The sequence below is a fragment of the Hermetia illucens genome, chromosome 1 (assembly GCF_905115235.1).
Source record: "Hermetia illucens chromosome 1, iHerIll2.2.curated.20191125, whole genome shotgun sequence".
NCBI classification, from domain to species: domain Eukaryota; kingdom Metazoa; phylum Arthropoda; class Insecta; order Diptera; family Stratiomyidae; genus Hermetia; species Hermetia illucens.
In genome coordinates, this window is record NC_051849.1 from 153,273,436 (window position 1) to 153,299,786 (window position 26,351).

The 26,351-nt window shown below is 42.8% G+C and overlaps 1 protein-coding gene across 2 annotated transcripts in view; it reads left to right on the top strand.

Moving 5' to 3' along the window:
• The first annotated feature begins 3,146 nt into the window (after positions 1 to 3,146).
• LOC119650574 (cyclin-Y-like protein 1) overlaps positions 3,147 to 26,351 on the top strand; it is a 44,869-nt gene continuing 21,664 nt past the window's right edge. The window contains exon 1 of one of the 2 annotated variants that reach the window (XM_038053394.1): positions 3,147 to 3,619. The gene's annotated coding sequence lies outside the window, so the exon portion shown is untranslated. The remainder of the gene's footprint in view (positions 3,620 to 26,351) is intronic. The other variant, XM_038053403.1, reaches the window with a different exon arrangement.

Here is a 26,351-nt window from a genome sequence, read left to right on the forward strand (position 1 = left end):
TCTTGAGAGTGATCCTGCTGCTTTTATCTGGCCTCGCACATTGGTCAGGGTCAGCATAGTCAGTCTTATCAATTTCGTCGGGATACCGAAATCTCTCATGACCGTGTACAGTTTTACCCTAGCTATGCAATCATAGGTGGTTTTAAAGTCGATGAATAGATAGTACAACTGTTGTCCATATACTAACAGTTTTTCCATCGCTTGCCGCAGAGAGAGAATCTGATCTGTTGCTGATTTGCCTGGAGTGAAACCTCTTTGGTATGGGCCAATGATGTTCTGGGCGTATGGGGCTATCCGGCCTAGCAAGATAGCGGAGAATATCTTATAGATGGTACTCAGCAAGGTGATACCTCTATAATTGCTGCACTGTGTGATATCTCCCTTCTTATGTGTGAGACAGATAATGCCTCGTTGCCAATCGTCAGGCATTGATTCGCTGTCCCATACCTTGAGCATCAGTTGATGAACCACTTAGTGTAACTGGTCGCCTTCATATTTAACCAATTCGGCTGTAATTTCATCGGCTCCTGGCGACTTATAATTTAGCCGATGAATTGCGCGGACTGTTTCTCCTATACTTGGTGGTGGCAGTATTGGTCCGTCCTCTTCAGTTGACAGGACCTCCAACTCGCCGATGTTCAGTAGCTCAACAAAGTACTCAGCCCATCGCTCCAATATGCCCATTCTATCGGATATCAGATTTCCCTCTTTGTCTCAGCAGGATGAGCATCGAGGTGTATAAGACTCCATCCTGCTGACTTGTTGGTAAAACTTCCGCGCCTGGTGCGGTTGCTCACTGTACTTTTCTAGTTCACAGACTTGTTGGTTCTCCCATTCTTCCTTTTCCGTCTGTGAAGTCGTTTCTCCGCTCGGCGGAGTTCGTGATAAGTCTCTGCGCATGCCCGCGTTCTTTAAGAATGCAACATTTCTCGGTATGCAGCATTCTTCGGTTCCATGGAAGAAGCTTACATTCATCGTCAAACCAGCCGTTCCGACCCCTGTTGCGGCTGGGACCAAGTATGTTTGTGGCCGTATCAATGATAACGTTCTTCAGGTGGTTGTGAAGATCATTTGTTGATGCTTCATCTCCAGGTCCTCTGTTGGCTGAGGTTATTGCGGCATCCATTTCCCTCTTATAGGTGTCGGGGAGGGCTGTGTTGTCGATGGCTTTAGTGTTAGCTCTCACCTGATTGTCAGAGGGGATTCTGGGTGGTGTTGATTCGAGCTTGGAGCACCATGCCAATGAGATAGTGGTCCGAGTCTATATTGCCCCCCCCCCCTTATATGTTCTGACATTCATCAAGGCTAAAAGTTGGCGGCGTTCGATCAATACGTGGTCAATTTGGTTGAAAGTGGTCCGATCTGGAGAGGCCCATGTATGTTGTAGATCTCTTTCCGCACAAATCAGATACTTCCAACAACCATTTCTTGTGCCACTGCCAATTGAATAATCCGCAGTGCATTATCATTTGCATTTTGGTGTAAGCTATGGGAGCCAGCATACCGCCTGAATACGCCCCCTTCCCTACTTGGCTATTAAAATCCCCAAGTAGGTTTTTGATATCATATCTGGGACAGGCTTCGAGGGTTCGTTCTACTGCCTCGTAGAAGGTATCCTCCTCCGACTCTACAGTCTCCTCTGTAGGAGCGTGAACGTTAATGAGGCTTATATTTCTAAACTTGCCTTGCAAGCGCAGAGTACATAGCCGTTCGCTTATATTTTCAAAGCCGATAACAGCAGGTTTCATTTTTTGGCTGACTAAGATACCTATTCTGAGCACATGGTTTACTGGATGCCTACTATAATATATGGTGTAGCGGAAACTGGTCCCTATCCAACGCATCGCCCGTAACGCTATTACATCAGCCCTATATTGGGACAGAGTATCGGCTAGCTGGTCAGCAGCTTCATCTCTGTACAGGGAGCGCACGTTCCATGAAAAAATGCGCAAATCGTTATTTCGTTGTCGTTGCCGGGTTCGTCATTGTGTAATCCGTCCAGCCCGAGGCTCCGGTTGTGGTTTTGTAACAAGTTGTTTTCCGTGTAGGGTTGTCAGCCCTACCCAACCCCGAACCTGGAGGACCAGTTGATACAATTTGGCCCGTTTTTAGGCGCGGGAGACTCGCCTTCATCCTTCTCCGTCTGCAGCTTTTCGGTAAGAAAGAGCTCCCAGCGGTCATCACGTGGGGGTGGAGATAGGGTTTGGTAGTAGTGCTGTTCATGTTGGTTCAGCAGGCATTTCCCAGGTTTTATGCTCCATCGTGAGTACCAATCCACGTTTCGCCCTGGGACCTATACTACCCTTTGACCACTAAAGAAGTCAACATATGAGAGATTAAATCGAAGCTTGCGGCCGAATGTCATGTCAAGATCCTTATAAGAGGAAATAACTGAAGGCGGACCATTCATCCTAGTTTCATCCAATTAGTAAACAAGTATCAGAGAAGATGGTCACATTGAAAGACCAACGGGAAACATTTACTGACATTAATCGCACACTTATTCTGTTCACACCAACAGTGTCGAAATTTGGTTGTAAGCCAGGAACAACATCAAAGGAACAATAAGGAGGGACGATGAATGATGATAATGAAGAAATGAAATGTAGAAAAAGAATGGAAATAGACACAGGATGGAACACTAGGAAACTCCAATTTCAGAAAAACAGGATTTAAGATGCGACTATCGAGCGAGTTGTAATGGCCACCCGCTGTCAAGCAATTACGATAAATAAGCTAGAAATAAAAAAAATTATGGAAAATATGTAACAATAGTAAAAACAAACTTGAAACTTGGTAATTGTACTTTGTGAATAGCGATTCTTACAAATCTACCTACCACACCGCGAAGACCGCGGATCCCAAACCTCCGTATTTAGAACGCTCTTGGGAAATGACACTAACGTGGAATTAGAAGTATCAGTATCGGACATGCGATATCGGCGGTGTGGTAACGGTGCAGTAACAATTAACGATAAGATTTTCCATTAAAATAAAGTTTTCTGCGCCATTTTTTCATTCCAAAAAAACGTAACCGCCAAAAATCCATACACAAGAAAGTTCCATGGTTGACTGATAAGAATTTCCCTCAACTGCAATTATCATTACAAAATTGTCTTCCATCGGGCAATACCAAATCACAAATATGGCTGACAGCTATCTTGTCGCCCTGTCGGTGGATAACATTTCGGGGCAGTGAAGTAGATTTTCCGCGAATTTTTCTCGTCGAGCGCGTTCCCCGGGACAGTTTGCGACATAATTTGCGGCAAAATAGACTTGGAGAGAGCCATTAAAGATGATTACAAACAAATCGGATCGAAGGTGTTGGTATATTTGCTCGTATTGAACATTTTAGTGGATTTTCGCTGTGGGAAAGTAGTTTCGGCGCTTTTGAGAGAAAAGTAGTGTCCCCGGTGTGAGTGTGTGTGCAGTGGAGTGCAAGAGCTGTTTTTTATTTATTTGTGAAATGAAATTTTCGTCGGGCGGCTAACTGCGGCGGATCTTCATTGAAATATTAATGCCGGTCGAATAGTCAGAGGCGTCGACTCTGCAAGGGAATCGATGCGTCCGAATGCTGCAGACAACCGGAATGGAATCCACGGAACCCTGGCGGGATTAGGTTTGCTTTTGACGTTTCTGTACTTTTTCTAGTCAAAACATGCAGCGGAAGTGACTAGTCGAGGGGGAGGAGCGGAGTTGGGTCTGTCGCCACTTTCCCCCTTTCTCGAGCGTGCAATGGTTGACCCGAGCGGTCGTCAGACCCGTCGATCAGAACGACCGCAGCGAATTAAGTCAACGTTCTTGACGATGCAGTCTGATGGCCAATGCTAATTCCTTGGCGATTCACGCTTTTCACCTCTCCGCCGACCTCGCACATCTTTGTCTTCGCAAGAATCCGCAGTGATTCAGGCTGGAACTTCTCGAAATTCCGCAGGTGCTTGCAAGTCAGCATCGCAAGTGTGCCTGGTGACAAATCTGTGTTAATTGCAGGCGAATTTGGCTGGTGAAGGCTGCACATGGCTGAGGCGGATGCCAAACGTTCGAAAGCCGCTTGTTTGGTTTGGACTGGAGCCGGTTGCGGTTTATTAGATTAGCTCGGCCTGTCCCCGCTAATGAGACAATTTGGTCACAGAATTTGGATTACTCATTTGACCATGTACACGGGTCGCATTCAAGTGTGCCAGCTTATTCCTTTTTGGTACGCGTGCACCGCGTTCAAATTGGACCGCCTCTGCTTGGGATTCCGCAGAAGGGCAGGACGTCAACTAATGTCGGAACGGCAGAGCGGGAGGCCCCAGTTAATTGGATTTGAGAGGACATGGGGAGGTTACGTTAAGTCGCACTCAGTGCGTGCGACCGTCACACTCGCCACAATTTAATTAATATTAATTTACATTTGCGGGATTCACCGCAGCAATTTCGGGGGAGGGTGAATCGTCCCAAAGACCAGGAATTAATGCATGCAAAGTAATAAAAAGTCGAATGTGACATTCATGTGAAAACGATATGGCTTTCCCCCTTCCGAATTTGGAGGCAGACCTACCTAAGTGTTTTCATGTCGCCCATGTTCCATCGAACAATCCCATCCGCTGTTCTTAGACCCTCCAAATATTTCAATATTTCTGGTTATTACTTTGCTTTATATTTCAGTATATATTTTCCCAATCCCCATCTTAATTGCCAAACACTTTTTAGATATTTTAATTTAATTGTGTCAAAACCATTGAGGCAAATATTTATTGTAGCAGAACAGGTGGCTTAAGGGGCTACACAAGTCTTGTTAGATATTTACAAGATATAGTTGTCAACTCAGATTCTTCCTGTAACTTATCAGTTACAACATAATCCAATTGGAGAGCAATGTCTCCAATCGGATGGCAGATGGCCTCAATAGCACACCTGAGAATATGCATGAGGAGCCTTGGGCTGCTATTCAAAATCCTCATTCCTCAGCCGCTATCCCGTCGTCGGCCACGTTCGGAAAGATCGCAACAAACTTTGCTGCCAACAGGATCACGAAATAGATCGATGGACCTAAGAAATTGAAGGCTCGATTAATTACTGCGAATTATAGCGAACGTGACGCGCTCAAGCTTTGATACCGTGATATGTTTCGGAAAGAGCAACGTGATGGGCTCGGTGACAAAAGGACATTTACTATTGCTCTGACCAGAGAGTGAGGGTTTTTGCGTACTTCCTGCGGTCGCAAAGATAATACGAAAATATTCTTCGAACATATCAAGGAACACGCTGAAAGTTTGATCCACAGAAAGCACGTTGATTTCTTGTCTGGATTCTCCTGCACTGATAGTATCATTTGGAGCATTTTGGGAAAGAACTCTACTAGAGAGGATACTCCGAAGAAGCTAATCGCTATCATCAGAGCGATGACATGATGACGCTTTTCACTTGACAAGGTTCTCGTTATCGGTAACGATCCTCATTTTACTTTTTTCAAACGAAATAGAAGAATTCGTTGGATCATGTCATATTTCTTCGAAATGATGATTTGTATTTGGGGAAAGAGGCATGCAGAGTTAGACTACAGATAAATACCAGCAAACCCAAGGTTTACAGTTTGACGGGTCATCGCATTCTTCCTATTTACATTAAATGAGAGAGTAAGGCATCGACCGTTTTTGAGGTTTTGTGTGAAACAAAACCTTATTGTCGTGTCCCGATAGCTGAGTGGTTAGAGCACAAGGATATCGTACGGAAGGTCGCGGTTCAAATCTCGCTGGAGCCAGTTGTATTTTTATCGTGATTCGACGTCGGATACCAATCGATTCAGCTGTGAATGTGTACCTGAGTCAAATCAGGGTAATAATTTCGGGCGAGCGCAATGCTTATCACATTGCCTCCTGAAGGGTACTGTAATCCTGTACTGTACCATTACGATCTTGAACGAAGTGCTCTAACACATTTCAAAGGCCGGTTCCAATAGGATTGTTGCGACAACGATTATTATCCGAGTTATCACAATCTCGGCGGATACCGGATTTTACCTAATACTAGCACTAAGTGCCAAGCATTTAGGCTCGGACGATCCTACCTACTTAAAAACTAAAGGGACGCTCGTGGTGGTGGCCGGTGGTAGGTTAATGGGAGAAACCGTCGAGAACTCTCCGCAACATAGAGCACGTGTGCAGAATGGTGTACTTCTGCATGGTTTGAACCAGACTATGCGAAAGTCCCAGGACATCAAGGGTAACCGTGAGGGATTTAGGTACAATACCTGTAGCTGACAATATTATGGGAACTAGAATCACCCGCTCGAGACACGAAATTTCTTTGATTTCCCCGAGCCAATGGCTCATCGTTCACTTCTTCTCCACGTATTTCCTTTCGATGTTGCTATTATGGGGGTAGCAACATCAATAATATACGCGGAGCGACCCCTCTTGTCAACTAACAGTACGTCAGATCAGTCAGAACTTGCCGGTCTCAATACATGCTGTAAGCAGAACTATTAAGCACTGCTTGCGGCTCATATCGGTAAACCGGACATGTTCCCGTGATCAGCCCATGCTTATATGCAAGGTTTTGATGGATAACCTTACATACAGCATTATGCCTGGTGATGTATTTCACCGGCGCCATAACAGTACAGCCAGAAATGAGATAGTCCAATGTCTCTAACACCGAACCACACATTCTGCACTGGTCGTTCTCCACCCGTTTCTTTCTTGATGAGCTTTTTATAAGTTCGGGTGTCGACCACCCCGTCCTGAATGGCACACGTGAACCCTTCCGTCTGAGCAAACAGCTCCCAAGCACACAGCCATTTGTTCGACAAATGGCTACCAAAGAAAATTCACGTGTTTACCGTGCATTGCCTTCGACTTCCATTCATCGATTCGCTCTTGGTCCGACTTCACCCCACTCATGAGGATTGAAAGATCGATTCTTCAAGTTAAGTGGAATCAGTCCACAGTCTGCCTTACAGACAGCCGCATGTAAGGGACTCGCCTGCTCCTTGCTGTAAAAACAAGCGCGCAGCGAATTGACTTGGCGATGATGTTGTGCTACCACGTTACGCACGCCCCTAACTCCGATGTGACGAGACAGGTTCATCCGCTCCACGGCAAACTTTGGATGATGTATTCGGAATTTGGACATAGTTGTCCGTATCCGCCGCTGGACGTTTTCCAGATCGGTCTTCGTCCATGGCAATATTCCGAATGCATAAGCCAGTGAAGGAATAGCATTCAACGCGCTTATTTTATTCTTCCCCGAGAGATGCGATTTCAGCACCAGCTTTACACGCCGCAGGAATTCGGACAGCAGAGCATCCTTCAGATCACCAACTCGAGCATCGGTTCCTTGCAGAATTCCCCTTATATGTGGAGGTCACCAATACTATGTCCGGCATGCGGCTCGTGATGACCTTTGCGGATGGCTTGGATTCTACACTTGTCTAATCCAAACTCCATCCGAATATCACGGTTGAACATGTCTATTATTCGCAACAGACTTCTAAGATGATTGTCAGTACCAGCATACAGCTTGATGTCATCTAAGTACATCAAGTGTGTCAGTTCGCACTTAGCACGTAGGCCATACTTTATTGCAAAACCATGCCTTCTAGCTTCATTCAGTAGCCATGAAAGGGGGTTCAATGCCATACAAAACCAAAGGGGACTCAACGAATCCTCCTGGAAGATGCCTCTCCGTATACGGATGGGCTCTGAGGTATTAGCACCCTCAGATGTACGCACCGATAAGGTGGTATGCCACCCTTCCATGACTGTCGCCAAAAACTATTAGTTTCGGATCAATGCGATACAGATGTAGGATATCGATTAGCCAGGTATGCGGAACGCTATCAAAAGCTTTGGCATAATCGATATAGCAACTAAAGAGGTTTCTTTGGCCTCTAGTTGCTTGTCCTACAACTACCGAGTCTATAATGAGTTGCTCTTTGCAACCCCTTGATCCAACTCGGCAGCCCTTCTGCTCTTCGGACAGAATTTTGTTGGTCTCGAGGTGCGCATTGATCTTTCCACTAATAATGGACGTGACGAATTTGTAGAGGGTTGGTAAGCAAGTAATCGGTCTTGTGTCTGCGGGGTCCTGCACCGTGTCCTTCTTGGGAATAAGGTAGGTAATCCCCGCAGTGAGGAAGGGTGGAAATTCCTCCGGCCGACTCATGACCTCATTTATACTACGTGCTAACCGACTGTGTACGCTGGTAAATTTCTTATACCAGAAATTCTGCACCCGATCCAGACCTGGGCCCCACCAGTTCTTCGAGCTGTTTATGGCTCGTCGAACTTCCTCTTCGGTAACATCCACGAAATTCATGCCAGGCGTATTGGCATGGCGGGTGCCTTCGGCGGTGATCCACTTAGCATGCTGGGCGGGTAACCCCCAAAGTCCACCCCAATACTCTTTCGCTTCCGTCACCGAGAACTGTATTGTCTGGACGCTCTGTTGGGATTCGTTGAGAGATCTGACAAAACTCCGCTGGTTCCTCGCGTATGTTGCATTCTGGACACGTCTGGAATGATTTTCACCATACCGTCGTAACCGACTGCATATGACAGAAAGTTTCTGTTTTAGTGTGTCCAGAATTTTAACTACGAGTGTCTCACTGGGGATGGCATAGTTCCAGTAAACACTATGCACTTTATTTCTCACCCGTCTGCTGGCATTGCCAGAGCTGATCTGAATTTTCCATGGTGGATCTCTTTAGTCACTCAAATTAATAACACGAAACCGAATCTTCTGACCGTGCAATCTGATAGCCGCAACTGCACCACAATACACAAGTGATCGTAGTTGCAGCAGCGACATATCAGCACACAGTCGAGATGCAATCTCATCATTGATTTGAGGTAGAATTCCCGGAGTTGCTGGAGATGCATAGAACCTAGGAATACATGGTCTATGCAAAGGATCCATATCCGGGAATTCTATACACGCTCTTTGGAATTCGTCCCGAACCTCAACGGAAATCTCAGCTGGACGGTGGAGAAGAGTGCTTCGGCGAGTACTGAACCTGTCGCCTGCAGTGCGGCGTGGTGTTGATGCCGTCGCCTCTGCCTCCATCGACTCTCGGTCACCAGTTTCCCCGATGACCTCAAGTCGAACACGTTCCCTGATAGTGGCCGGGATTGTGTCGCTGCGAGTAATAAAGCGGTACTGGTCTGCGACTCGCTGCATAGTCACGTGCGCGAATTGTGGGAAACGATCGACGAATCTCTCGTGCAACAAGGGGCGGTAAGATGTTGTACCCGCCCCCGCCGTTATTTCGTAGTAGGAGCGGATGATGAAGAGGTTCATTTCTTCAATCCATTTCATCCGCTGCCTATGCGAACCTGCTGAAGTGATCGCGAAACAGCTGCAGCAGGCAGAGCTGTGCTCCTGGTCGTCGTGGCGGCTAGACGTCGAACCGCGCCACGACTAGCGGTTTCGACGCCGTGCTGTCCATTACGAGAGCCCGAACCAGTCAACAAGTCAGACGACTCTCGCCGATTATCCGTACCGGACCTCAAATTTCTTCTTCTTCTCATTTTTGGTAGTGCATTTTATCCCTAGCTGCCAGGTGTTGGGATAGCTTCCTCAGTGAGACGCTGCGGTGGCGTACAGCCATTCAGACTGAAGCTATCCATCCCTCCTCCTTCCACAACCGGGCTTGGGACCGGCATCGGCGGAGTTCTCATTTTATGTAGACTTTGAAGGGGTGCTCCTCGTACGTGTAAGTGAAAGTACGGTAGTGAAATGTGTTCCTCACGCTATTTTATCAGTAGCTTGTGGCTGATGTTGCAGTGCGATGGTCTCATAGGCAACGGCTTTGCAGTCAGTGATGACGGTCAAATGTCGGTGTCTTATGAGAATATAGTCGGTTTGTGGTTTACTGTTCCCACTAGAAAATGTTGGAAGATGAGACAATCATTTGATGAACCATGTATTCATAATTACAAGATCATGGGTGTCCGCAAAATCGACTATACACTCGCTATCCTACACTCCAAACCATTTTCCCACCAGTTTTCGTCCTGACCTCTGTCCAGTGAGAATGTCAATTTGTTTGGCTTGGACTAATTTATTTACGTCCTGACGCCACTCATGCGCAAGAACTCTTGCTGACTTCTCGACAGGACCGGAGCCTGTCATCCCGCGTCGTCTGAGGTGAACGCCCTAACATTTCTCCGAGGCTTAAGACTCAGCACAATCATTTTGTGTTTAACGACATTGAATGCATTTTCTTGGTGGGCCTCTCATGGGAGTTGGCATAAAGGCAAATCAGGTAAAATCATGACAGCGAACAACTTCGTCACACGCATTTTTCTCGGAGACGGTTATAGCGATTGACACCAAATTTGGTAGAAAGGTGGGAACTGTAAACGCTCACGCATATAGTGAGTTACATCCTCTTACGACGAATTTAAGGGGGGGGGGTTCCCATACATGCAAAAGGGGGTGTACATTTTTTTTTCATCAAATATAGTCATGTTGGGTATCAAATTAAAGGCCTCGATTAGTAATTTTCGAAGCCGGTATTAATTTTGACTTTTGCTGAAAAGGTGGGGAGTGCGGGGGGTTGAAAGTGGTCATTTTTTTAAGGAACCCATTCTCAGGAACTACCCAACCGAAAAATCTGGAAGAAATCAGGAGGCTGCCACTATATGGTGCCTAGGCTCTGAAATACTACTACTATAATTTTTAGTAATTGACAGGAAAACCCCCCTTAAGTTCACCCTAGAAACACAAAATTTTGCAGCAATGTAGGTCATGATCCTGCCAAATTTGGCGAAAATCGCACTATTACTAACAAAGTTATACTAGGTCAAATCTGCGCTCCTCTGCAAATTCAAGACTATGAATGTCAATATCACTTGAAAGTGGCTATTTTCACATAATATATGCATATTTTACGTGCTACATGCTAATGGGACAAATGCACACCCAAATCTCTTTATAAAAGAAATACACAAAACCTTTCATACCTGAAGCGTCTAGCTTCCGGTTTCCCGACTTGTTTTATGTACTTTAGATTGACTTATAGTCTGTCAACAGATGATTATGGGTACTTCTTGTAAACAACACATTGTACAAATCGATGTAGCCGTACCGTTTGATCGAAACATTGTTCAAAACAGTAAGAAATTAGAAATTTACATAGAGCGCTATATACGCTCGATTTAAGGATCGGATTATAGATGAAGATTCTTGCAACCGGTGCTATAGTCCAAAGAGCCCTGTCCGGTAACAGTCTAGCTTAGTGGGCACTGTCTTCTATTTACCATCTCCTCAATTCCTCAGCAATTAAAATCCATCGCGTTACTGCTTAAAGTGTTTGCGGGGATGTACATTCTCGCAAGGTTCCATACACTTTGCATTGAAACGCTGTGATGCGAGCCGTTGGGTCTTGACTTCAGCCCATATCTAGATTGATCGTCACCCGGTTCTGTCGTGAGAGAAGAAGAAACCCATCCTGGCCGAAAACTCAGAGATTGACCTACAAGTCGTACAGTTGTTTTTTGCCCTCTGATCATACTGGTTTCCAAATTTGTAATAGTCAAGTACCTGAACGTGCCCAGTAATTATCATTATGTGTGAAAAGTAAAACAAACATTACAGAAAGAGGCTTGGCCAACGTCACTCCTCCAATTTGTTAAATCTATAAACGTGAAGCCTGTGTATGTGTTACATTCAGAGCACAAAATTTGATAATCGCTATCATCTGATTAAATTGTCTTAATTATAAAAGTATACACAAAAGGGAGCTAATGCAAACAGCATATTATTAATTAAGTTTTTACGCAGGTAGGAAAAATAAACACAGATTACTGTTAGACTAAATTTGGTACTGATTACGAATAGACTGCTTCTGACAACTTCATTTGGTCTGAAAGAAATTCGTCTGAAGAGGCGTTTGTAGATATCAATTAAGACTTTCCTTTCAGTATTCAAGTGTATATTTGTTCGGCAATTTGCCGTCAATGATATCAAAGATAACACCCAGAAAGGCAATTTTCAATTGAAATACTTAAATATTATCCAAAACCGATAAGATCTTCTGTGGTTAAATACGTTTCAATTTCGATGAACCGAGTATTCCAGTTCTGGCAACAAAAATGTGAATACCACAAATACCACGTCGCGTTGAACACTCAAACACTCTGTCAACCCCAATAAAATGTAAATATAGTTGGACTCCTACTCTTTTCTGATTTACTTTCCGATGAGCGGAAACTCCTTATGACTCTCCTTGAAGAGAATCCTTCCCTTCATTGAAAAGGATGCTCCATATTCTTCCAGGCTGCTATAAATTCACGTGTCTCAGAATTTTTTTATCCTTTATTTATGTCTTGAAGTCTTATAGTCAACTTTATGTTGCTACCTTTCGGCTGTTACTATCCGAAAGAAATACTGCAATGGAAATCGATAATCCCATAACCGTCCAATATCCCAGCCAGCATTTTCGACACAGCCCCAACTCAATTGGAACTCATATGAAAAATTCTCGTTGAATGATTCAATCTACCAATTTAATATCTTATGAACCTTTTAGGTATATTACGACAATCGTATATGGTACAGTCGGAGCGCGGTATAGACACAACCCTTTAGGAGCTCGTCGACACTTCCAATTGAAGATTACCATAAAATGCCTCAATCTGCTACATCTGTCGACTGAAGTATGCTCTAGCTCGCTAGCTAAAATGATTCTTTTTCTTCGGCGGAGCCGGAAATTTTAGCCCCTGCCGGTCAGAAGGATCGATAGCCACATTGATATGTCGATATTGAGGAAATGACACAATGTTCTTATGAATTTCGATAACCCGCAGATAAGCAGCGTATATGAAACGATATGCTGATAAATGGGTGATTTATATGCCATTTATTTGCTCTAATTGTCAGTACAATGACACTTGTTAAAGATTTTAGTCACTCTTCGATTAGTATTCATTTCTGGGATTTCGATAAGTGTAGAAATTGGTGAGCGGATATAGGTTACAAGCGTCACGCCTTCTGTAAATGGAATGAATACTCGAAACTAATCTACTAAAGGTAAATATAGTCTGGGAATTAGTATTGCGTAAAACTTATTACTAATATTATCGGATTATTTCGACTGATTTGGTTTGAGCTGACTGGTTCGGAGATATTACTGCTACGCAAACCGCATAGATCTGATTATCAAGCAAGCAGATATCCCTTGATTTAATAATCAAAGCAATCAGAACGTGTCACTTCTTATAATCACTTCCGCGTAACTAGTAGTAGTCATGTTTCCCTAGAAAATTGATTAAGAGTCAAATTGCAAAAACGATAAGCGCTGTTCTTACTTATTTTTAAATCGATAGTAGTACCATATCCTGTTTAACACTTTAAAGAAGGTGAATGATATATCAAACTGTACTTATACCCAATTAAGATTCTTTCGGGTAGTGAACGATAGCTCCTTATTCTCATTATTATTAGTGGACCAGTGCTATAAACAGTTTCGGCTAGCATAGTGAATTAGCAATTATCCTTCATCGGGTTTCAACTTGAGTATTCCTTTTGTAAAATGTAACTTAGGATCTGCCAGCTCCATATCCAGTTCAAAGAAGAAAAGGAAAATCATGTCAGTATGAATGGCAAAGGAACGTCTAATTGTTCCAAGAAGGACACAGACGCATGCATAGTCGCTTCCAGGTCCAGGGTCCCCAACAATTAAATCACTATTATTGTTGATAAGGATCTGAAATTGAGTAACAGCTGTTTCAGTGAAAAGATTTTTTCAGGCTTGGTGATTTCTCCGAAATTGAGGAAAACGTTAATCGAAACTTTCCATATGTGTCAAATAGCTTTCGAGGATGAATGTTTGAATTGTTCAAAGTGTCAGGACTCTGAATTAAAAGATTCAAAAAAGTCCGAATATCAACCGCAGACGATAATTGTTCAGGATACCCAGCAGTTTCAACTGACCATGGTCATGTTGTCAAAGTAAATGACTTTGATCGTTCGAATCGAAGGAAGTTAAAGAGATTCTATGGCGGGAGATTAGATGATTCTATGGTGCTCTGATGAATGCACTGGGAACTTCTTCCTAGTCATAAGGGTAGGACGAAGTTTCCAGTGCAGTCATCAGAGCTAACTAATGTGCCAAAAGTAAAACCATGGGGATAGTGACAGGATATGATGTTAACGTCCACTATATATGCTGGGGAAGTTCCATAATCAACGCGAGAGGATCGAGACTACTCTCAATTTGGGTAATGAACTCACTTTTTTCAACTTGATCAGGCAATAGGTCATCGACATTGCGGCTCTTGTCGAAGAGTGGATAGTATCAAACGACATAACGCTTCCAGATCACAGGCGTATTGATTTTATAATGCGCATAGATCGACCGTCACCCATTTCATTTCGAAATCCACGTAAGACAGATTGGGCGACGTACAAAACAAAACTGACCGCCCGAGCTACGATCCCTAAGAAACATATCAAATCCGTTGGGGGAATTGAGAAAACAACCCAGATGATCACAACTAGCACGAGAGAAAATTTCGAAGATAGCTGTCCGCTTAAGACCCCAAAGACGGGCAAAAGACCGTGGCGGAACTCGGATTTGAAGAAACAGAGGAGAACGACAAGAGTGCTCCTCAACCGAACTCTAAAGTTTGATACAGCCGCTGGAAACGGTACAAAGAGCCCCAAAAGGTCTAAAGAAGAGCATGAGGTCGGCTAAAAGATCATCATGGGGACTCTTTTGCGAAGAGACTCTCCTGAGGCAACTTCAAAGCTGAAGCGGATCCTTGTCAAAGCCAGCAGCTGGGTTATCTACGGTTACAGAGCAGGAGGCACACAAAAGCGATGAAGAAACGGTAAACTATTTGCTTGGAAGTGCACTTCTCAGGCAACATACAAAATCTCATCCCGGAGCCGATAGGTGCCGTCAACCGAAAGGTTGGACTCTGGCATATAAAGTAGTACCATTTGAACGAATCAAATGGGCATTTAACTCGTTCCATAGATACAAGTCTGTGGCATTATTCCTGCTATAGCAATAGAGCAGAGCAGCATCACAGTGACAGAGCAATTTAGCTTCCTTTCTGCTAAAAGGACTGGAAAGGATTCATAAGGGATATATAGGTGGCCACTTCAGTATACGCAACATGTCTACCAGAAAGGCAAACAACGGAGACAGTACTCCATGAGCTAACGGCAAAAATTTAGAAGGCGATGTCCGATAAAAAATACGCCTTAGATGCATTCATAGACATCAAGCACCTTAAATGATACCTCATTCGCGGCGATTTGTAATGCAGCAAGGCAGCATGGAATCGATCCGCTATTAATCAGTTGATTCTTCACATGCTAGAGTGGAGAATGACCCACACATTAATAATAATCGTTGGGGCAACAATCCAATTCGATCAGGTCCTTGAAGCGTGTCAGAGCACTTCATTCAAGACCGTAACGGTACACTACAGGATTACAGCACCCTATAGGAGGCAATGTAGTCAACATTGCGCTCGCCCGAGATTATTGTCCTGGTTTGACTCAGGTACTCATTCACTGCTGAGTCGACTGGTATCCGACGTCAAATCACGATACAATTCCCACTGCCACCAGTGGGATTTGAACCGCGACGTCCCGTATGACAGCCCTGTGCTCTAACCACAAAAATTGCAGTAATATAGGTTTTAATGCAAAGTATCATAGTGGAAAGTTTAGTGAAAATCCTACTATTATTAACAAAGTTGTAGTAGGTCAAAGTTGCCTCTTTCGCGTCATATTACTACCAACTATGAGATAAAATGTGAGTACTATATCAAATTGAATATCTACGTATATACACTACGAGCTATGTATAAGTGGAATCATCGGCCAAATACTTTTACAAGAAAGGTACACGAAACTAAAGCGTCGAGCTTCCGTTTTTCAACTTGTTTTTTTTTCTAGTTTCGTTTTTGTTTTAACTCACGTGTTCACTTCCGTCTGAACCCTTTAGTGGACCGTCAATATTTGTGGGCGGACCTTCGTGGTAAATTTCGCCAAAGTCTGTATGGCCCATGGCAAAATGTATTACTACATCTCCGATTGTTACAAACTCTTCAAGCAGTGACAAGGTAGTTCTTAGCTACAGACACATGTAGATGTTAAATAGAAAACAGCGCAAATCTAGAGTAGAGCCCACTGGGGCAGACTATTATCGGACAGGACTTGGGACTAAACTGCAGTTTGTAAGGATGCATAAGCATAAATAGTCGAGGGTCTTTAGTGCTTTATGTAAATATGACGGGATTAATCACGTCGCTGAAATTATAACTACTTTAATCTTCTATAGACTCGTACTTCGTATCGTCCGCCAAGTGACCGTAGTTCCGGATCTGTACTTGTTGTTTTTCAACAGAGTTCATTTGCGGAGAATACTTATAATGGGGATGATAATTTACCAATAAATTATAATTCAACGTAAGATTTTGGTAGAAAATCTTGCAGGCGGAACTACGATGGCTAGTGTCGTCGGTACTTCTCAGCTCTTCAACACGTAGGTATTATGTGCTGGTTGGTCTCCTCTTCACAATTACATAATCTACAACTAGAGTAATTGAGGAGTTATGAAGGATGTACTTTTTATATTTGTTTGTTGGGAGCGAAACATCCTGAAGTGAGGCTACTGCCTCGTAAAATAATAAAAGCTGTCGAGGCTGTAGGCTGTCGAGGTATTTCGTCATACAGTTACTATACTATTATACAGCTTCTGGAGCCTTTTGCTTCTGAGCTATGAATCTATGAACGTCAAGATGTTGGCGCAGAGAGCGTGGAAAGACAAGTCGACACTTGTTGAAAGGCAAGAGGCCCCCTGTTCCTTGGGGATGTTATCTCTTTGGTGAAAACTATGACAGTAACACATCGATGTACTTTTGGCAGTGCAGTTCTAAGATGCGCTTGTCTGTGAACCACCTCCTTTCTCAATTTTTCGGTTCTTGTTGAGTCGAAACATACAGAACGGTAAAGTCTTCTAACGCATTCACTTCAAGATGTTGAATGTGAAGACGAATAACCGTGGCCGCCGCAAAGTAACCTCAGCTAAGAATCTGTCAGCAAAAATGTTATCAACGGCAGTAATCATGTTGTTAGTTGACAAAGTAAACTTTAGTTTTGGGATCTTTGACCTAGTACTGGGAAGCAATTCAATCGAACCCTTGGCATGAATTGGGTCGACATCTCCAGTTACTAAACTTCTCCTGACAATTGGGTTTATAGAGTGCCTTATAAGTGGAGTATTCGAGTTGCTCCTTCGGTCCGTCCTATTTGTTAATGACTCCATACTGAGCTCAAGTGAAACTTGTCGGAAGATTTGATCCCTAGTTGCAAGGCTAACTCGATTATTTTTCACCACCACTCTCAGCCGTGTCCCTTGCAGAATTCCGTGATATTTTAATGGGCACAGACGACAAATTCACTTAGTTGATTCGTCCAAACCATACGTCGCCTAGGCTTTTCATCCGTGATGATTGCCGACATAGCGACCAAAGCGACCAAGGTCAAGGAAGGATATTATTGAGCGTCTCTCAATCATATCTGGTACTGTCTTTGTTTGTCTGAGGTCTTCTGTAACCTTATTAGAAAATATATTAGCGCCTCCATTTTCTTCGCACGGGTAATAGATAAGCAGTCAACTTTGCAACAAAATCCCATCGCTGCAATACACTATGGTTACCTCCAGAGGTAGGGAAGGTATTTGGAGGAGTGCGGCTTAAATACAGTGCAACATCAACTCAATTGGTTGCATTTAGCGTTCACCCTGGATTACAGATTTTTCTAAGGAGATTTACTTCTGCACAGCTGGGTCGACTGGTATCCGACGTCAAATCGCGATACAAATTCCACTACAACCAGTGAGTTTTGAACAGCGACCTTCCGTACGATAGCCTTGTGCTTTAACCACTCAGCTCTCCAGACACACATTGATCGGGCAGAAGTCTATTGAGGCAGGATGTCTTAGAGGTTGTCCACAGGAAGAGGTTCTCTCTTCTCTGTTATGGACACCTTGCTATGGCTCTTGGAAGACCCAAAGTTCTTCGCACAAGCATTTGCGGACAATCTAGCCTAATAATTATAGGCAAGTTTGCATATGTGACCGCTTGAATGCAACACTGAATCTAATTGACTGTTGGCACCTCCATAATGAACTCACTAGGAACGTCGGGTGGGGCAGCAACACGCTACCCACCTTAACAGAGCAAAAATCTAGCTGGAGCTAGCAGCCAAATATTTAGGAGTACATTTCGACTCCAAGTTAACGTGGAAGCACCATATCTAGGAACAATACCAGAAATTATCCAAATTGTTCTTGTGCTGCAGGACTGCGATAGGTAAGACTTGGGGACTTTCACCAAACGCCAATATTCTGGATCCACAATGGTGGGAAATATGGCAAGCTGGAACTAAATGCTGCACCACGATAACGCCCCGGTGTATTCTTCGCTCCCCATTTGCTAATTTTGCTGAAAAAGTGCAAAATGCAGTGACAGCCGTTTCCCAGCCTCTCTACACATCAGATCAGCCCCAATTGACTTCTTTCTTCTTCCAAAAGTGAAAATGCTCATGAAAAAATTGAGGCCACTAAAAAATTATTGCAAAAACTGGAGAACATTCCAGAACAAAGACCTTCCTGCAGTCGAAATGTCTCCAACCAAAATATAGTACTTTGAAAGGAATAGAGTTTTGTAGTAATTTGTAGATTATTAAAAATCGATTTATATAAACTTCCGGAACTTTTTGATTAGCACTCAAATCGTCATTAACTTTCAAATAGTAATCGCAAATCTCATTTCTTCGTGATCGCAAAGTATAGCGAAGTATGCAGCTTTACTGAAAAGAATTCGTCATTGCGCTGGCCAAGGAAGCAGAAAGTAATAATTTCAGGCGAAGTTGGTTGTAAAGAACTGTTAGCTGGCTGTCAACCGTGTGATGCATCGATTAAGGAAGTCATCGAGAGGCTAAACATTCCCAATTATAAACAAATGTTTATACACATATGTCTCCTGTTCAATCTTTTGTGAAATATATGGTATCCGCATAAAACCTTATTAAAATCAGTTCACCATCTGCGTGTCTGGTCGTCTGCCAAACACACTTTTCTTGGGAACGGTTAAACCAAATTCCGAGGGAAGATTGGAACTGCGAATTCCCATGCATGCAGTAACACCATTTTAGAGTGATTTAAAAAGTCTACATTTTTTTTATAAAATATGGCCACGTGGGTGTTAGTTTCGACGGCGATTGTAAATGGGGGGAGTGTTGGGACTAGAAATTGATCACTTCTTTCAGTGACCCATTCTCAGATAATACCAAACCATGATGCAGCCACTGTACGATATCCTATGCCTAGAAATGCCCTTCATATCGATATCCGAGAAAGTTTCGCCTCTTGTGGATGAAATCGCTAGTCACGGTAACCTACGGATACGGAATTCTCTTCAATTAGAAGATAAATCATCTCGGCCGTGCGGAATTCTAAGAATATGGGATCTTTCCCAGAGAGCGGGAAGAGGATGATATTATCATCACCATCAACTACGCAACAACCAACTTGATGAGCATAGAGTTCATGGTAGGTCTCTCGATGTGGCCGCGTTCTTTGAGATTACAGCAATGTCAGGTATACAGCATTCTTCCGTCCAATTACTAACTTATATTTATCGTTGAACCAGTCGTACCCACTTTTAGGCTAGGGCCAAGTATGTTCGTGACCGCACCAATGGTTTTGAAGATAATTTGTCGATCCTTCATCTCCAGATCCTCCGTTAGCTGCAGGCATCCATTTCTCCTTTATTGGTGTTATGGGGACTCTATTATGGATGACGTAGTGTTGTTATTCGAGCTCACAGCACCATGCCAATGAGATAATAATCCGGGACTATATTGGCCCTCTATATGTTCTGACATTCGTCAAGGCTGAAAAGTTGAAGGATTCGATTAGCATTAGTACTTGATCTATTAGGTTGAAAGAAGTCCCGTCTGGAAAAAACCATATTTGTCTGTGGACCGCTTTCCGCGCAAACTAGACACTTTAAACAACAATTGCATTTGACACTGCTAGTTGAATAATCCGCAGTCTATTTTCATCTACTGTTTTAACGTATCGCCTGAATACAAGCTCCGTTGTCGCTCCTTTGATGGCTCCGTAAACTTTGCTTCCCGGGTAGGGTAGTCAACCTTACTCAACCCCCAACTTGGAGGACCAGTTGGTAGAATTTGTATCGTTCATTCTTCTCCGTCTACAGTTTCTTATTAGGGAAGAACTCTCAGCGATCAACACGTGGAGGTGGAGATAATGATGATGTTCCTGGGGGTTTAACGGTAGTATCGGTCGTCGTAGAGCTGTTGGTGTTGGTTTAGCAGGCGTTTTCCAGGTTATATGCACCATCATATATCAATTGACATTTCGCCCACTATACTATCCTTTGACCTCACTGATGATCTAAGGATTTTTAAAGGGGACATTAATAGCTAAAATTATCTTGGTACGCGTTAAAAACACCTGGAAAGCTTAGTCGGCAGAGAGCAGGCTGGTTCTTGCTCCGGATTCTCCTACTCTGACCACATCAACATCCTCCGGATAATTTTGGAGCAGTATGCAGAAATCAGATTACTGCTTGATCTGCTCTTCATCGATTTCTAAAAGGGCTTTTGTTACCAACAATAGCAAGTTCATCGGGAATGCTGTATGCGGCAGAAGCATTTCGAGGAAATTAATAGGTATTATCAGAGTAATATATGTTGCTGCAAAATCTCACGTGTTGCATCGAGATAAAATTTCTGAGCCAATATCGACAAGGTTGCATTCTCTCGCCGATATTATTCCTTTTTTTATCTATGACCAAGTAGCTCTGGATTTGGAGACCGAGACAACCTTAGTGAACATAAAAACCTACAAATTCAAAGATCTCCGTCTGATGGGCCTTCGCATTTTCGCTATCTGCATCATCTTTCGAAATATATAGCGCGTTAATCAATTATCTATTTTGGTAGCTCTGTCTCTGCTGACGACGGCAGCCACCGAAGGGCTACATCGGCATACGGAAGTGGCAATGAATAAAGCACACTGCTGCAATAGAATCAACTAGCCTAGAGTGGACGATAAGTTGGTCGCCCTAGAAGCACATGGCGCAACTGGGTGCATCCACTGGTATGAATGTCAAGCATCCACTTCACATAGTCCGATACTTCTATTTTGTGGGGAGCTTTCTTTGGAAAACATGTCAAAGAGAAATGAAACGGTGTTGAACATTATATTCGAGTTCTTCTCGCGGAGAAGATTGATAGAGAGTTTTTTGAACTAACACCTTCCTAGACAGTTTCATTCATTAATTGTAATGTCCTGCCCGTTCGGGTTAATTTTATATCTTTAACCCCTCTATTTGATAATAGTAAGGGCACATTTTTATTGTGAAAACTAGGTCTTTTGCTCCATCATATGTACAGAATTCGATGGAATCAAAGGTATCATCAAACTATTAAAGGTTTTTCTTTAAATTCTATCAACTCTTGTCAACATTTAAACATTCTTAAATACACTATCCTTTCAGAATCTGTCTATGTAAGTATATATGGTAAATATTGTCTTTTCCATCATTTAACTTGGCATGCATTAAAGATATTATGAGGTAAAAACACATTACCCTCAGCATAGAGCTCTCCACGCTCCGACGTGCATACATTTATGGCCAACGAAGTGAAAATTATGTCATAAAAATATATTCATAGCTTCTAGAATATCACTCACGTTTCATAAAAGTTAAATTCTCGCTTGAGTCCCCCGTTTTCCACATGAGTGCGTGAATCGATATTCATTGTGATATGCATTCGAAAGCACATACTAATCCCGGGGTGAAAAATTCATGCAGATAACATACTCTCATACATCATCTAACACTCCTGGAGATTTAAGTAAACTCGAAAACATCATATTCAGTCGTATTCCATCCGTTCCCAATGCTATCCTGGAAATGAATCTTTTTCAAATGCGAAAATTATTTGGTTTTGAATCCTCAAGCGAGTCTAAAATGAGAAAAAATCTAGCTAGGACGCAAAAAAAACTCCTCTTACTGCTCCATGCATACACATTCATATTATAATGTCTGCACGATGTCAACGTCCTTAAGTGACCTGTTACAAATCGGAGAAGCTGTGCTAAAGAATGAGCCACTCCAGCCAGCGTAGGCGGACGTGAATAAAATGTACGTTACATCCCTTCAGCCGGGCGATGTATAAGTCCTAGACGTGCAATGCGATGGACATATTCCCTTGACCGTGTTTAATCCTTCCATTTTTCAAGTTAAGTATTCATTAACAGGCTTGACATGCTGTCATGAAAACACTACACGAAGCGACGGTGACCTTTCGTGACTAGAGTAATCATTGAAACCACTATATCAGCCAACCGGGGAGAAACCGTTGAGATAAATAGATCTGTTAATGAAAATGTGGTAGCACTATTCAGAATACAGAAGAGATTATTACAATGATTTGAAAAATTAAAGATGTTTTTCACATTGGTGCAAGAATGTCGATATAGTCACCTTCACTTTTGCTTGGCTTAGAATGCTGATCTCGTCACACATCACTCCAATGATTTAGTGCGTGTATTGACGCAAAATTTAACCCAACTTTAGAAAAGATTTTTCCAACTTTACACTAGACGCTGAACTAGGTGAGAACTGGCATCCTTTCACAGTAGACTGTAAGCACTTCCTGCACTGTTCCTTTGTTCTCGCAAAATATAATACCTCCTTAGTACACTGAAGTTTACAATAGCTCTTAATATTCAACATAACATCCTATGCTCATAGCTCTGCCAGTTGATTCATGACCTTAATTGCCGCACTTTCTACAGGAATCGGCCATTCATAGAGAAGGGGCAAATGAACTGCTTCCGAGCTAGTTGCTCATTTAAAAGATTAAAGTGTCCATTAAGTTTCGCCCTAATTTTTATGCAGTGATGGAAATTTACAGGTGCGGCGTGGAAGCAAAAAAAGTTTTTAAGTTAAATTGGGTTCGGTGTGTGTTTTAGCCTTGAGGTACATATTTAGGTAAACAAAAGGCACCTTTAGAAGGTGCTTTTGTCACGACATGTTGGCGGCTACGCAAATCTCAGTAGTTGGGTTATCAGTTTTTAAAAATGTACCGAATATAGTTCAAGCCAAGTTTATCATCATCATTAAGTTAATGACTCTCATAAGCCTTATATACAAAGGAAAAGCTCGACTCAAGGACACTAATGCGCGCAAATGCTCATGTCCGTACAAGCGTTAATGCATGGAGTATAACGCTCAGTAGAATGGTTAATTGTAGAAGATTGTTTATGAAAAATCTAAGTTGCTGATGAGATCTGCAATTGAGAAGCTCTTAAACGTGGTTGCCAACTTTGGGTTCCCTCAGTCATTATAATTCCTGATAACATTCAACTGTTGCGTTTCCTGAAAAAGATACAATCTATTTAGTTTTGCGGATACAGGGAGATATACTAGCTTACTTGGTCCACATATCTACATTTCATTTCCAGTTAAAATAAGGTAGCTCTCCAATCCATTATTTGCCAGCATGTTTTGGTTAGCCTCGTCATTTACGCTGCGATTTATAGGAAATAGCAACTTATACTTTTTGTAGTGCTGTCTGCTACGCCGGCTCAATTGTCCCACAACTCCGTAAAGATCTTTCTCAGTAATTCCTCCTTATGTATGCCTGCTGAGGGATACTTAAAGGAAATCAATTTAGGATCTCTCTAAAATGCAAATCTAAGATATATTTCACGGTTTTCAGTAGAAAAAAGTTGAGACTCATAGGTTGAAGTCCTTCACATTTGGAACTCTTTAAAAACGACTCAGATTTCGGTTCCTGGAGCAGAATCTTACCTTGCCTTGCCGTGTCACTGATGTTTTCGATTGATTGATATAAATTCAACGAGCACCTCCTCTTGGCAGTCCTGATGATCTTCTTACAGAATTCAAGACAGCCCCTATATGGTTAATCGTTTGGCTTAGCGGATTGGAATATCTTAACTTTAGCAAAACAAACTTTACTTTATATTCCACCTTTTCTGGTGCTCTCAGGCACTCCCCGCCAATACCAACAAGGAAAGCTGCTCTATTTTTCCGGGGTTCCTTACTCCGATAGATCGCCTGAAGATCTCATCAGCTAGGAACAACTTAAGTTTAATCATCCCAGGTGTGGCTGAACTGGCACTTGCCGTCAGTGAATGAGAAAGTTGAGTTGTTTAATAAGTGGATACCCCGAAAAAGCCTGAACGGAGGACTAGGAAACATGTCACTTGGACGCATTAAGCGGAGGGACCGTCGTTGCCTGAGGAAAAGATGCTAAGGAGCGTACGCAAACTTAATCCCCTTGTTGATATTGACCAAAATATGTTCAATAAAATGAGTAAGTGAGCTGTTTCCGAGGTCCGAGCCTTCGGTGTTTACTGACGATTACGTAAAAGGAAAGAAAGAAATTTTTCCACTGCAGTGTTCTCAAAACTAGGAAGGCATGATGACGCTCGAGTCTCGGAAGTCACCTGGCTGGGATGGAATGACTGGCGAGGCATGCAAAACCGTCTAGAAAGTCGTCCCATCTCATGTCCAATGTTTGTACCAGTGTTACATAGGGGAAGGTTATTTCCCTGCTTTCTGGAAAACTGCCAGGATCGTTGCGCTCTTGAAGTCACCAGTGAACGATGGGAATAATCCTCAGTCGTACAGGGCCACACCTCTGCTCTCGGCCTTTGACAAGGATTATGGTGCAGCTACTGGGGGTGAAAACATCCCATCTAGCGTCGAAAAACAGCACCGCTTCCGAAGTGGCTGATATACCGACGACGCGTTAATGCATACGAAAAACTTTGTTATTGGTTGTGTTAGCAAATACATCCTTGGAATCCTTTTACATTTCAAGGGCGCTTTTATTACCTAAATTAGTCATCCGTGTTGTGGGGACTTCGTAAGTGTGACTGCCAGGAATTAGTTGTTCAAAAGTACCTTGTTGTCTAGTAATCTAATCTGATTGGACGGTAGATACTTTTTACTTCAGTTTTATTGAAAGTAAGTAGCCAATTTCTAAGTAAGATATTGATTGATCCATGTACGAATTGGACAGGCATGAATTCCGGTTGCATCATGTTATTCTGTCATTTGCCTTATCTGGATGCAGTCGCAAGACTTTCAAAATGCTATCCAGCGTATCAAGCCACCGTTGTTTCGACCCGTCGTTTATCAGTGCTTTTTCGGATCGAGTTTTTCGATGGTACAGGAGACACTTTTTAACTTTGAAGCGGAGGTTCGTTTTAGTAGACATACTCTGCTAAGATTTAGCGTTCCGAGCTTTATGTCGCCTCTCGTGACTTGAATATAACCTCGGGGAATGATGTGTTTGTCATGTAAGTTGAAAATGTGTTTTCTGCAGGATCATTCTCATGAGACGTATTGAGGGTCGTGTGCTACTCCTATATAAAAACATACAGAAAAACTTGAATTTGATATGGGTGCTGGAATATTTGCATTTCCAACCGGATTGGATATACAACGATGAACGCGGCAACGGCAACGGAATAACGATTTGCGCATTTTTTCCCTCGAAGCCTGATCCAGATATGATATCAAAATCATACAGGGTAGGGCATTTAATATGGGCCCATCTGGCAACCCTGTAACTTTTGGCAGGAATGTCAGATTGATTAATGATATACCGCGTTTGAAGCGTCAGTCCAGGACAATTTATAGCATGGAGTAGTACACTCCAAAAGAACGCGCTGAAATAATTCAACTTTACATTCAAAATAACTGGTAACTTAACGGGCATTTCGTAAAAAAAAATAAAGTGAAAAGTGCTCCATCTAAAAGCACTTTGCAGCGTTTATACGAAAAATTTATTAACCACGGTAGTCTCAGCAATATCAGTCACGCATCCAGGCAACGTACAAGACGTTCCCATGAAAACATTTAAGCCGTACGAGCCAGTATTGAGGAGATTCCGAGAACATCGAGTTATCGCCGTTCCCAGGAGTTAGGCATTGCAAAAACCACACTCAGGCGCATAATTCGTATCGAGTTAAAAATGTTCGCATACAAAATTCAATTGGCACAAAAACTAAATCCAGCTGATTATCCGAAACCCCTTGATTATGCCAAATGGGCCGTCGAAATTGTTCGCAATGAACCAGACTTTTGACGAAAAATCATCATGTCAGACGAGGCCCATCTTCAGCTATATGGAGGCGTAAATAAGCAAAACTGTCGCTTCTACGCTCCCGAAAATCCTCAATTAATTGAAGAACAGCCATGATTCGTGATTTTGTCATGGCAATCATCGAAGAAAATGACATGGTAGGCTTCTGGTTTCAGCCG